Consider the following 12,821-nt stretch of genomic DNA (forward strand, 5'->3'; position numbering starts at 1 on the left):
AAATAGCTTGAGCAAAGTTCTGGTGGCAAGGACCAATATGCTGCTTATATGGGACAGGAAGGAGACAGGTAGATACAAAAACAAAATGTGTGGAAAGTTCAATAATTATTAAATCAATTTTATCCATATAGTTAGTCATTCTGGACATTTCAGGTTAAAATCTACTCCTTTACCTTTTAATCAATTATCAAAATAATTGTACTAAAATTTTCTTCCTTCCTCCCTCCCTCCCTTCCTCCCTCCTTCCTTTCTTCTTTCCACCTTACCTGTTTTAGACAGACTACATTGGAGTGTATTTTAAGAGGGGTGGATATATTTGTCTTAGGCAGGGAAGGTTGTCAAATACAGGTCATGCACACTGCCACACCCCTGCCATAACAGACAATGTTGATCAATCACTGCTCTCTGGGCACAATCTCAGGATTCATTTCAAGGTGCATGGGTTGCTTAAACTTGGCACAAGTGATGAGACCTATTTGCCAAAACAAATCTTGGACAAAAGTAGGTCAAATATGGCTTTCTATTAAAAAAATGGTAAAACTATATTGGAAAATGCCCTTCCTTTACCCTCTTCAAACATTTTCCCCTTGCTGTTTTGATTTCAGCAAGAGCCTCATGCAAAAATAGGCAAATGTTATTTGAAGTTATAGTCTAGTGCATTGAGAGCCTAGAAAAGATGTTTTAGAAGCCTGAATATGTCTCATGAATGGATATTATCCTTTGAATATTTTGTCAAACAAATTGACTTCTGGACATTCTGACGTTTGCTCTTTGCAAATTTGAGTTTCCCTGGTGCTAAAATTTGTTTGTTTTTTTTTTTCATTCCAGTACAAATATATTATATGTGTGAGTATATGTAGAGGTTTTGAACTCAGCTTCTGAAGCCAGTGTTGGAATCCCATCTCTGTCTCTTTCTAGCTGAGTGTCTTTGAACAAGTTAACTTGACCTTTCTTAGCTTCAGTTTTCTCATATTGAAAAGGGATATAATAATCATTTCTATTTCACAGGGTTATGGTGGAGAGTAAATTAGATAATTCATGCATAGCATTTACCATAGTATCTGGCACATGGTGTACTCAGTAAATGTGAGTTTGTGTGTGCTGTATGTAGCTGACATTATCTAGGGCAAATTAAGGACTCTGATACTTCCTGAATCATTTGGCGAAATGCTGCATTTCTTTGCTCTTGTGGATTTAAGTTAGAGTTTTAATGCTCCTTGAATTCTGTTTTGTGGTTCCATCATGAATTTTTTGTCTGTGTTTGAACTCCAAGAAAAATGTCCCCACTTTTGGTAGCTGGTATATTCATACCACTAGTGCTGCAAGAAAAATAATCTGTCATTGAAGTAGATGTGAGTTGACATGACAGACTATCTTAAACATTCATAACATGCGTAATATGGTCTCTATGGAATGAAATAACTCCTTCAGAGCCTTTGCAGTCTCTTGTATCATGGCTCTCAGAGAGCAGAACCATTTTAATTCTAAAACAGCTATGCCTGTTTGGGGAATAAAACATCAAGAAGAAAAGGCATTTCACATACATAACGACTGACATTTATAAATCGTTTAGATATTTGTGCATACATGTGCACAAATGTTTGTGGATGAGACATGCATATATACATGTGCACATAGGTATGTGTGGTGTTTTAAATTCTGGTGTTTGCTATCTTGTACCTGATTGGCTAGAAGTAAATTCTTCCAAATCTGAAACACTTGAATGCCAATCTTCACTTTACTATTTTACCGGTCATGTGATTTTGGACAAGCCACCACCCCTAAATTTTAGGTAACATATTTAAAATGGGGATAAACATAACTTTACCTTTATAATCTTTTTTTTTTTTTTTTTGCAGTACATGGGCCTCTCACTGTTGTGGCCTCTCCCGTTGCGGAGCACAGGCTCCGGATGCGCAGGCTCAGCGGCCATGGCTCACGGGCCTAGCTGCTCCGCGGCATGTGGGATCTTCCTGGACCGGGGCACGAACCCGTGTCCCCTGCATCGGCAGGCGGACTCCCAACCACTGCGCCACCAGGGAAGCCCCTATAATCTTTAATAGGAAGGATTAATTCATGTGAAATAATGTATGTAAAATGCATAGTAAGATATTTGACAAATATCAATCTCTTGAGCTAACAATAAATAAATAAATAAATAGATAGATAAAACAAGTAATTAAAATAATATCCAGAGCAAAGAAAACTGGTTTTGAGCTTCATTATTCAGTCTTGCTTTGATTTTTATTTTATAGAATAATCATTTGCTAGCTTAAGTAAATACAGCATTCCTTAATTATAACTGTCATATGAAAACTTTACTAATCCATACCTCTTATGAGAAATATAAGCATTTAAGCAAATACCTAACTTCTGACCCAGAGTTTCCTAATCCAAGAAAACAATCTACCTCTCTGATTTCATTCTGGCCTGGCCATTCCTATTGAAAGGATGAAATCAAATAATGGATTTTACAGGTCCTCGTGAAGCACAGATTAGTCAAACAACTGGAGAAGAGATATAAAATTAAACACACTTATCAAATGTTCACATATTTATTGACTGACTGGCAGTGTCTCCAAAGAAGACTAGAATATTAGTGCAAACAATTAGCCCCATGGCAGATTGTGATGATTAAATTTGCTAATTACTCAGCAAATTAAAATTTGCTAATTTTACAGTTGGAGAAGTTAACTTGTATTTGTTTTTTAATAAGAAGGTACAGTGCATGCTAAATTCCACCTTTAAAATTCATTGGTTTGCAGATAAATTGCATTCCCCAAAGAATTCTTGGGCTAAAAACAGCGCTATGTCTGCATGTTAGGAAAGAAATGTTCACAGATCCATCAAGATGATAACATTTGGTGAACACAATCTACTTGGAGTGACCAGATACTACTGGGTCTCTGTTGATTGTGCTGGTGTGCATGTGGGATCACAAACACTGATTTCACCAAATGTTCCAGCATAAACAGCCTCTCTGCTGTCAACCCTCTTCATACTTCCAGTAGAGAAGAGAACCATTATGATTTACACTTTTTTTTTTTTTTTTTTTTTTTTAGTGAGAAACATTGCATCAGTCTAGTGGTTTAATTTTAAGAAGAGTGAATTTGGAGTTAGGACAAATCTAGCATCTACTTCCTTGCATCTTGGATGATATGATAAACTTATTATTTCTGCCATCTGTAAAATAGGGCTAATGATACCCACTTCAAGTACTTTCATGGAAAATTAAGTTACATAAAATTGCTTTGTAAATAACACAATATTATAAATGTGTAAATTAGGGAAATACTGTCTTAGTCTTTCTTAAATCTCACTGAAGTTGTGATCAATTTGTGTTTTGGAAGTACCTTGAATCATTAATTCATTCACTCAGGATGAAATTTGCCCTTGAGCAAAGCAATATTTGATACTTAAATTCAGTTGTGTTAAAAAAAAGATAAGAGGGCTTCCCTGGTGGTGCAGTGGTTGGGAGTCCGCCTGGCCATGCGGGGGACGCGGGTTCGTGCCCCGGTCTGGGAGGATCCCACGTGCCGCGGAGCATCTGGGCCGGTGGGCCGTGGCCACTGGGCCTGCGCATCTGGAGCCTGTGCTTCGCGGCAGGAGAGGCCACGGTAGTGAGAGGCCCGCGTACCGCAAAAAAAAAAAAAATGAGTTCAGAGGTATTTTCTACTACTTGCAGTTCCTGAGGCTATGTAGTTGTGGGTTTCTGGGTAAAAGTGTCCTCTCATCTGCCTTGTGAGGTGGAAGAATACAAGTGGGACTATGGCAAAGTACAGGAAGAAGGAAGCAGAATGAAATGTATTGGATAGTAGTTAAGCGCAAGAGGTATATAGTCAGCCATACTTGGGTTTTAATATAACCTCTGGTACTAAGATGTTATTGTTTGTAAATTCTATTGGATGATGCTTCTAAAGAAATGTATCAAATCTGAGATAACATGATACCTGTCTACAAATATCAGAAATACATGAAAAATACTAATACTCAGATTGGCACTCAGCTAGTACAGGAATCTCCTTTTTCTTCTGCAAAGAGAAATGCGTCAATTTTAAAGTGGATGAAGTGGATCAGCCAGTAAAGAAATAAAGAGATAGAGGGATATTGTCTTGATTCTTTCAAGGGACTTGAAGTGTAGCGCTGTGGGAAACATTGAAAACTGGAGGAGCTGAGAGAGAATTTCTGTGACTTTAAGATAATGTGAGGGGCTTCCCTGGTGGCGCAGTGGTTGAGAATCTGCCTGCCAATGCAGGGGACACAGGTTCGAGCCCTGGTCTGGGAAGATCCCACATGCCGCAGAGCAACTGGGCCTGTGAGCCACAACTACTGAGCCTGCGTGTCTGGAGCCTGTGCTCCACAACAAGAGAGGCCACGATAGTGAGAGGCCCGCGCACCGCAATGAAGAGTGGCCCCTGCTTGCCACAACTAGAGAAAGCCCTCGCACAGAAACGAAGACCCAACACCGCTAAAAATAAATAAATAAATAAATAAATAAATAAATAATTTAAAAAAAAAAAAAAAAAAGATAATGTGATAGCAGAAAAGCTGATAGTAAAATATGAATACATACATGGACACACACATGTATATACATGTAGTGTTCCTGAGGTATAGTTGGATACCTTCTACCTTATAAATTGTGCAACCACACAATTGTGCAACAGTGGTCCACTTTCAAAACACTTCTATCATCACAAATGAAAAGTTCCCTTGGGCACTTCACTAGTTAATCATCACTCCAAAATTTAGCCCTGGGCAACCACTATCTGCTTTCTGTGTCTATGGTTTTGCCTTTTTGAGAAAGTTCATGTAAAAAGAATCTTACAATAATAGATGGCCTTCTGTGTGACTTCTTTCAATTAGCATAATGTTTTTTAGGTTTATTCATATTGTAGATGTATCAGCTGTATCAGTGTTTATTTGTTTTTATTGCTGAATAGTATTCCATCATCTAGATATCCCACATTTTGTTTATCCATTCACCGGATGATGAACATTTGGATTGTTTCCAGTTTGGGGCTATTATCAATAGCACTGCCATGAGCATTCACAGGCAAGCATTTGTATGGACATATGTTTTCAATACTCTTGGATAGATATCTAGGAGTAGAATTGGTAGATCTTATGATAACTGTGTTCTGCTATTTAAGAAACTACATATCTATTTTCTGAAGTGTCTGTGCCTTTTTACATTTCCATCCGCAATATATGTGGGATCCTGTTGTGTTTTTTTTTCACATCTCTTCATTGCTTGGTATTATCAGTCTGTTGGATTATAGCCATTGTAGTAAATGTGTAGTGTAATCCATTGTGGTTTTAATTTGCATTTCCCTAATGACTAATGATATCGAGCATCTTTTCATGAGCTAATTAGCCATTTGAATGTCTTCTTTGTTAAAATATCTATTCAAATCTTTTTTCAAAAATTTTTTTGGAATTTTTTTTTCTCTTTGTATTATTGAGTTGGAAGAGGTCTCTGTGTGTTCTGTGTACAAATCTTTTATAAACTGTATGATTTACAAATAGTTTCTCCCAGTCTGTGTGGCTTGTTTTTTCATTTTCTTAATGGTGCGTTTTGAAAAAGTTTTTATTGTTAATGTCACTATTTATTACATTTTTCTTTTATGGATCATGCTTTGGTATCATATCTAAGATATCTTTGCTTAATAAAAGATCACAAAGATTGTCTTCTTTGCTTTACTCTAGGAGATTTATTGTCTTAGCTCTTACATTTTGAGTTAGTTTTATGTATGGGGTGACTAAAGGGTCTAAGTTCTTTTTTTTTTTTTTTTTGCGGTACGCGGGCCTCTCACTGCTGTGGCCTCTCCCGTTGCGGAGCACAGGCTCCGGACGCGCAGGCCCTGTGGCCATGGCTCACGGGCCCAGCTGCTCCACGGCATGTGGGATCCTCCCGGACCGGGGCATGAACCCACGTCCCCTGCATCTGCAGGCGGACTCTCAACCACTGTGCCACCAGGGAAGCCCTAAGTTCATTTTTGAATGTGTGGACATCCAAATGTTCCAACACCATTTGTTGAAAGCACTGCCCCCTACCCACTGAATTGTCTTGGTATCTTTGTTGCAATCAACTGACTAAAAATGTAAGGGTTTATTTCTGGATTGTGTATTCAGTTGCATTGATATGTCTATCCTTAGGCTGATACTACACTGTCTTGATTACTGTAGCTTTATTGAAAGTTTTAAAATAATTTAGTATAAGTTCTCCAAATTTGTTCTTTTTAAAAATTGATTTGATTATTCTATCTTCTTTGCATTTCCCTATAATTTTTATCATCAGCTTGTCAATTGCTTCAATAAACCAGCTGTAATTTTGATAGGGATTTCTGCCTTTTCCTTTCTCTCCTATGCATCTAAGAATTCCATTACATGAATACTGTGATGCTTGGCATTATCATCCAGTTTCTGAGGCTCTATTCATTTTTTTCCAGTGTTTTTTTCCCATCTATTCTTTAGATTGAATAGTATCTCTTACTCTGTCTTCAAGTTCATTGATTCTTTCTTCTGCCATTTTGAATCTCCTGCTGAGCCCTAATATCCTAGGCATTCTTTCATTTTGATTATTATATTTTCAATTCTCAAATGTCCATTTTTCTTTTCTAGTGCATTTTTCTCTACTAAGGTTCCCTATTTTTTGGGTCATTATTGTGATACTTTGTGCATATGAATTAAACTCAACATCTGTGCCCACTCAGAGTTAGGCCCTATTGACTATATTTTTTCCCTCTGTGCATGGGTTACATTTTTTTGACTGTCTTATAATTTTTGGCTGAAAACTGGACAGTTTATATATTGTAATTGATAATATATGGTAGCAACTCTGGGTTCTGATTTATTTTTCTGCTTTTTTTCTTTGTGTACCTTGTCTGAGCTTAAAATGCAAAATATTTCCCCCCTAGGCAGTCACTGGCTTAGTTTTTTATTCTTATTTTGATTTTTTAGCCTGGCTTAATAGAGGTCACTCTTGTTTCTGTATAACCTAGGGGTTAGCCAATGATTTGGCTAGAGGTTGTACTCAAACACTGCCAGCCCATAAGATATTCACCTCTGAAAATCAATGTGCATGTGGTTTGGGGAGTATGTTAAAAATTCAGCTGGTTCTCAAGTCATTCTTGGTTTTAGCTTCTAACTGGCTTCCCTCAGGTTTCCCCTGTGTATGCCAGTAGTTCCTCAGTCAACCATGGTTGTGTAGAGAGCTTATCTAGCCTCTAAATAGAGCTCTCTTTTCTAGAATCTCCCCATACAATTTCTGTTTGTTCACTTCTTGACCCAAACAGGACCACAACCTCAAGATAGTAGAGCTGTGGGTTTTTCTCATTTATTCTTTATGGTGTTTGTCAAAGTCATGAGTTTTGCCCCATTCCCAAGCAGGTTTTCTCCCTCTGGCAGCAGTGCTGCTAATTTTCTACCCAGTCTTGCTTTGGTCACCAAATGAGCAAGGGGGACATAAGTGAGAATATCCCCAGACAAGAAGGAAGTAGACTCCATTTGCGTTTACCCAAAGTTCTACCAGTTTTTCAAGAATAAATTCTTCTCACATTGTTGTCTGCTTCGGGACAATTTCCAGACCTCTGATGTGGTTGATTATGGTTATTTTGTCCAGTTTACACTTTCTTTATGAAAAGAGAATTCTCTGACTTCTTCATGCCATTGTAGCTAGAAATTTCCCCTAGGTCTGAAGCTATATTTTTAATTTATAAAATATCTGCATTTTAAAGTGTGCCTTTTATGTTTTTTCTTCTCTTTCTATGTATGCATATGCATGTTTATTATGTGTATAAACCTAGACTTTTAAAGATCATCTGTGGATTATCTACCTTGTGCATGGCCCACAGTGACTCCTTTTCTGGTATTATTACCTAATTGAGGTTATTAATTCTTAACAAAGTGTAACACAACTAGAGACACTGAAGTTTAATGTATTTTCATTTATATCTGTCTATAATTTAAAAGCAAATACAATTTGGTTTTTGTTATCTATCATACTCATGCTATCATTCATTTTTTTTTCCTATCAAAAGGCAACTTGTTTTTCTGCTTCATTTCTGACTTGGAAAAGCATTCTGGGGAAAGTACACTTGGTAATGATACTTTAGGAAATATCTGATATCTACAGAAAATGCTTTCCAAGCACTGTTCAAAAGTTATCACCTGATAGGTCACACCACCATTACCACCTTTTCTCACTTCTGTTCAAAGTGATGGATTACATTTAGGACATTTGAAGCAAATACAGAGGAAAAAAATGTTCACATTTACTCAAAGTAGTACCACAAATTATAATTTTTTCACTTATTAAAGTTTAATTAATTGCAAAAAAAAGTTTTAAAACTGCTGATGAGAAGGCCATGATACAAATAGTTTCATATATTGCCAGTAGCAGGAGAATATTAATTTTAAGACCTATGGAGGTATGCCAACAAATAGGATAACTATACGAAATGGATAAATTTTTATAGACATACAACCTATCAAGACTGAATCATGAAGAAATACAATGTCTGATCAGACCTATAAGGAGATTAAATAAGTAATAAGAAAAAATCTCCTAGCAAAGGAAAGCCCAGTACCAAATGGCTTCACTGAAGAAGTCTACTTAACATTTAAAGAAGAACTAACAACAATCCTTTTTGAACCTTGCAAACAATTGAAGAGGAGGAAACACTTCCAGATTCATTCTATGAGACCAGTATTATCCTGATACCAAAATCAGAGAAGATATTACAAGAAAACTACAGACAAATATCCCTGATGAATATTGATGTAAAAATCCTCAACAGAATACTAGTAAATCAAATTCAACAGATGGTACACCATGACCAAGCAGGATTTATTCCAAGAATACAAAGATGCTTCAACATACAAAACTCAATCAGTGTAATAACACCACATTAACAGAATGAAGGATGCAAACCACATGATCATCTCGTTTGATGCAGAAAAGGCATCTGACAAAATCCAACACCCTTTCATGATTTAAAAAACAACCCCCCCCAAAAAAACTCAACAAACTAAGAATAGAAGAGAATGACCTCAATACAATAAAGGCCACATGTGAAAAGCCCACAACTACATCACACTCAATGGTAAAAAACTGAAAGTGCCTGCCCCCTTTAAGATCAGGGACAAGGCAAAGATGCCCAGTGTATCACTTCTAGTTAGCATAGTACTGGAGTCTGAGCCAGAGCAATCAGGCAAGAGAAAGAAATTAGAAGGCATCCAAATTGGAACGGAAGAATTAAAATGATCTGTTTGCAGACAACATAATTGTATATGTAGAAAACCCCAAATACTCCCCCCACACAAAAAAGTGTTAGAACTAATAAATGAATTCAGCAAAGTTCTAGGATAAAAACCAACACATTAAAATCAGTTGTATTTCTGTATACTAACAATTAACAACCCCAAAAGAAAATTAAAACAATCCCGTTGATAATAGCATTAAAAATAATAAAATATTTAGGAATAAGCTTAACTAAGAAAGGGAAAGACTTATGCATTGAAAATTACAAAACATTGCTGAAAGAAATTAAAGAAGACATAAATAAATGGAAAAACATCCCATGTTCATGGGTTGGAACACTTAATATTGTTAAAATGCTCATACTACCTGAAGTGACCCACAGTTTCAGTGTAAGCCCTATCAAAATCCCAATGGCATTTTTTTGAGAGATATACAAAAGCCATCTTAAAATTCATATGGAATTTCAAAGGACCCCAAATAGCCAAAACAATATTGAGAAGGAAAAACAAAGCTGGAGGCCTCATGCTTCCTGATTTTGAAACATATTATAAAGAAACATATATAAAGAAAAAAGAACAGAGCTGGAGGAGTCAGGCTCCCTGACTTCAGACTATACTACAAAACTACAGTCTGATATGGGCACAAAAAGAGATACATAGATCAATGGAACAGAATAGAGAGCTGAGAAATAAACTCATGCACTTATGATAAGTTAATCTAAGACAAAAGAGGCAAGAATATACAGTGGAGAAAAGGCAGTCTCTTCAATAAGTAGTGCTGGGAAAACAGGACAGCCACATGTAAAAGAATGAAATTAGAACATTCTCTAACACCATACACAAAAATAAACTCAAAATGAATTAAAGACCTAAATGTAACACTGGATACTAGAAATCTCCTAGAGGAAAACATAAGCAGAACACTCTTTGACATAAATTGTAGCAGTATTTTTTTAATCCATCTCCTAAAGCAAAGGAAATACAAGCAAAAATAAGTGGAACCTAATTAAACTTAAAAGATTTGCACGGCAAAGGAAACCATCAACAAAACGAGAAGACAACCTACTGAATAGGAGAAAATTTTCAGGTGGAATGGCCAAGAAGGGATTAATATCTAACATATATAAACAGCTCTTACAACTCAACATCAAAAAAACAAACAACTTGATTGAAAAATGAGCAGAAGAACTGAATAGACATTTTTCCAAAGAGGAAATGCAGATGGCCAACAGGCATATGAAAAATGCTCAACATCGCTAATCATCTGGGAAGTGCAAATCAAAACCACAATGAGATATCACCTCATACCTGTCAGAATGGCTATCATCAAAGAGAACACAAATAACAAATGTTGGCGAGGATGTGGAGAAAAGGGAAACCTTGTACAATGTTGGTAGGAATGTAAGTTGGTGAAACCATTGTGGAAAATAGTATGGAGGTTTCTCAAAAAACTAAAGAACTACCACATGACCCAGCAATTCCACTCCTGGATATATTTCTGAAAAAAACAAAAACACTAATTTGAAAAGATTCATGTACCCCAGTGTTCCTAACAGCATTATTTACAATTTCCAAGATATGGAAGCAATCTAAGGGTCCATCAACAGGTGAATGGATAAGGAAGAAGTGTATATATATATATATATATATATATATATATATATATATATATATATATATATATATATATATACAGATATATATACATATACACACACACACAAGGGAATACTACTCAGCCATAAAAAAGAACAAAATTTTGCCATTTGCAGCAACATGGATAGACTTGGAGGACATTATGCTAAGTGAAATAAATCAGACAGAGAAAGACAAATACTGTATGATATCACTTATACATAGAATCTGAAAAATACAACAAACTAGTGAATATAACAAAAAAGAAGCAGACTCACAGATACAGAGAACAAACTAGTGGTGGCCATTGGGGAGGGGAAGGGGCAGTATTGGAGTGGGAGAAAGGGAGATACAATAAATGCAAAATGTTGACAAGAATGTGGAGTTATGGGAACTCTCAACTGCTAGTGTAAGTAAAGTGTAAAGTGGTACCAGTATTTAGAAAATCAATTTGGTAGTACTTAGGAAAGCTGAAAATGTACACTCCCTCCAATCCAGCTATTCCACTTCTATGTATAAACTTTAGAGAACCTCTTGTACTTGCATCTGTAAGGAATGCTCATCCAAACTGGTTGTAAAAACAAAGAATTGGAAATAGTTAAATATATATCTATATTAGAATAGAAAATTTGTGGTCTACTCATATATAGTGAAAATGGACAAACTGGACACAGATGAATCTCAAAAATAATTTTGAATACTAAAAAAGCCAGTCTTGGAAGACTTGATGCAATATGATTCCATCTATATAATATTCAGAATCATACCAAAAACATACACTGTGTTTGTATATACATATAAATCTTATGCATGCTAGGACATTGAAGTGCTCAGAAGTTAAATAAGCATACCTTTTTTTTTGGTTTGTTTGTTTGTTTTGAGGACTAGTAGCTAAGTTTCATAGTTTTTCTATCCCCTTCTCTGAATATTGGAAGCCAGCTTTCATTTTTCATTATGTTGAGAATGCTTCTAGTGGTACTCCCCCATGCCCTTGTAATTTGCTGCTTTTTAATTTTTGGTGGCCTGGGAAATGAGAAAACTAAGCTCAGTAAAATCTTGCATAAGACACACAGTCTCCAGATTTGAGCCTAGGGCACTCTCCTCTGAGCAGACTGCATGACCTTTTGTGCATAGGCCATGTAACATTCATTTATTTAACAACCATTTAGCAATTTCCTACCACATGCCAGACTCTATTCTGGGTTCTAGAAATACAGCAGCAGATAATAAGACCAAACCCCTGAGCTTATGTAACTTGTAGTCTAGGGGCAGCTATTTGGGCTCTTGACTTTATTCTAAGTAGACAAGGCTGATTCATAAGGTGAATTTGGGTGTAGGAGCCATTTCTGTAAACACAAACACACATATTCCAGTGTGTACAGGTAGAAATACAAAGTTTGATATATACACTACCAAATATAAAATAGATAGCTAGTGGGAAGCAGCCACATAGCACAGGGAGATCAGCTCGGTGCTTTGTGACCACCTAGAGGGGTAGGATAGGGAGGGTGGGAGGGAGGGAGATGCAAGAGGGAAGAGATATGGGAACATATGTATATGTATAACTGATCCACTTTGTTATAAAGCAGAAACTAACACACCATTGTAAAGCAATTATACTCCAATAAAGATGTTAATGAAAAAAAAGAAATACAGCTGCAAAAAAAAGTTTGCAGCTCTATGTGTATGACTGTAGATATGAGTAATTAATCCTGATGAACCTGATAAGATGCTTGGGAACATACAATGCTGTGGTACCATTGGGCAAGTTCAACATTCTAGATTATGTTTGCTAAAGCCTAACCAAACACCCTCTCACCACTCTTATTCAACATAGTTTTGGAAGTTTTAGCCACAGCAATCAGAGAAGAAAAGGAAATAAAAGGAATCCAAATTGGAAAAGAAGAAGTAAAGCTGTCACT

This window comes from Mesoplodon bidens (assembly GCF_964165515.1).
Source record: "Mesoplodon bidens genome assembly, chromosome: 12".
NCBI classification, from domain to species: domain Eukaryota; kingdom Metazoa; phylum Chordata; class Mammalia; order Artiodactyla; family Ziphiidae; genus Mesoplodon; species Mesoplodon bidens.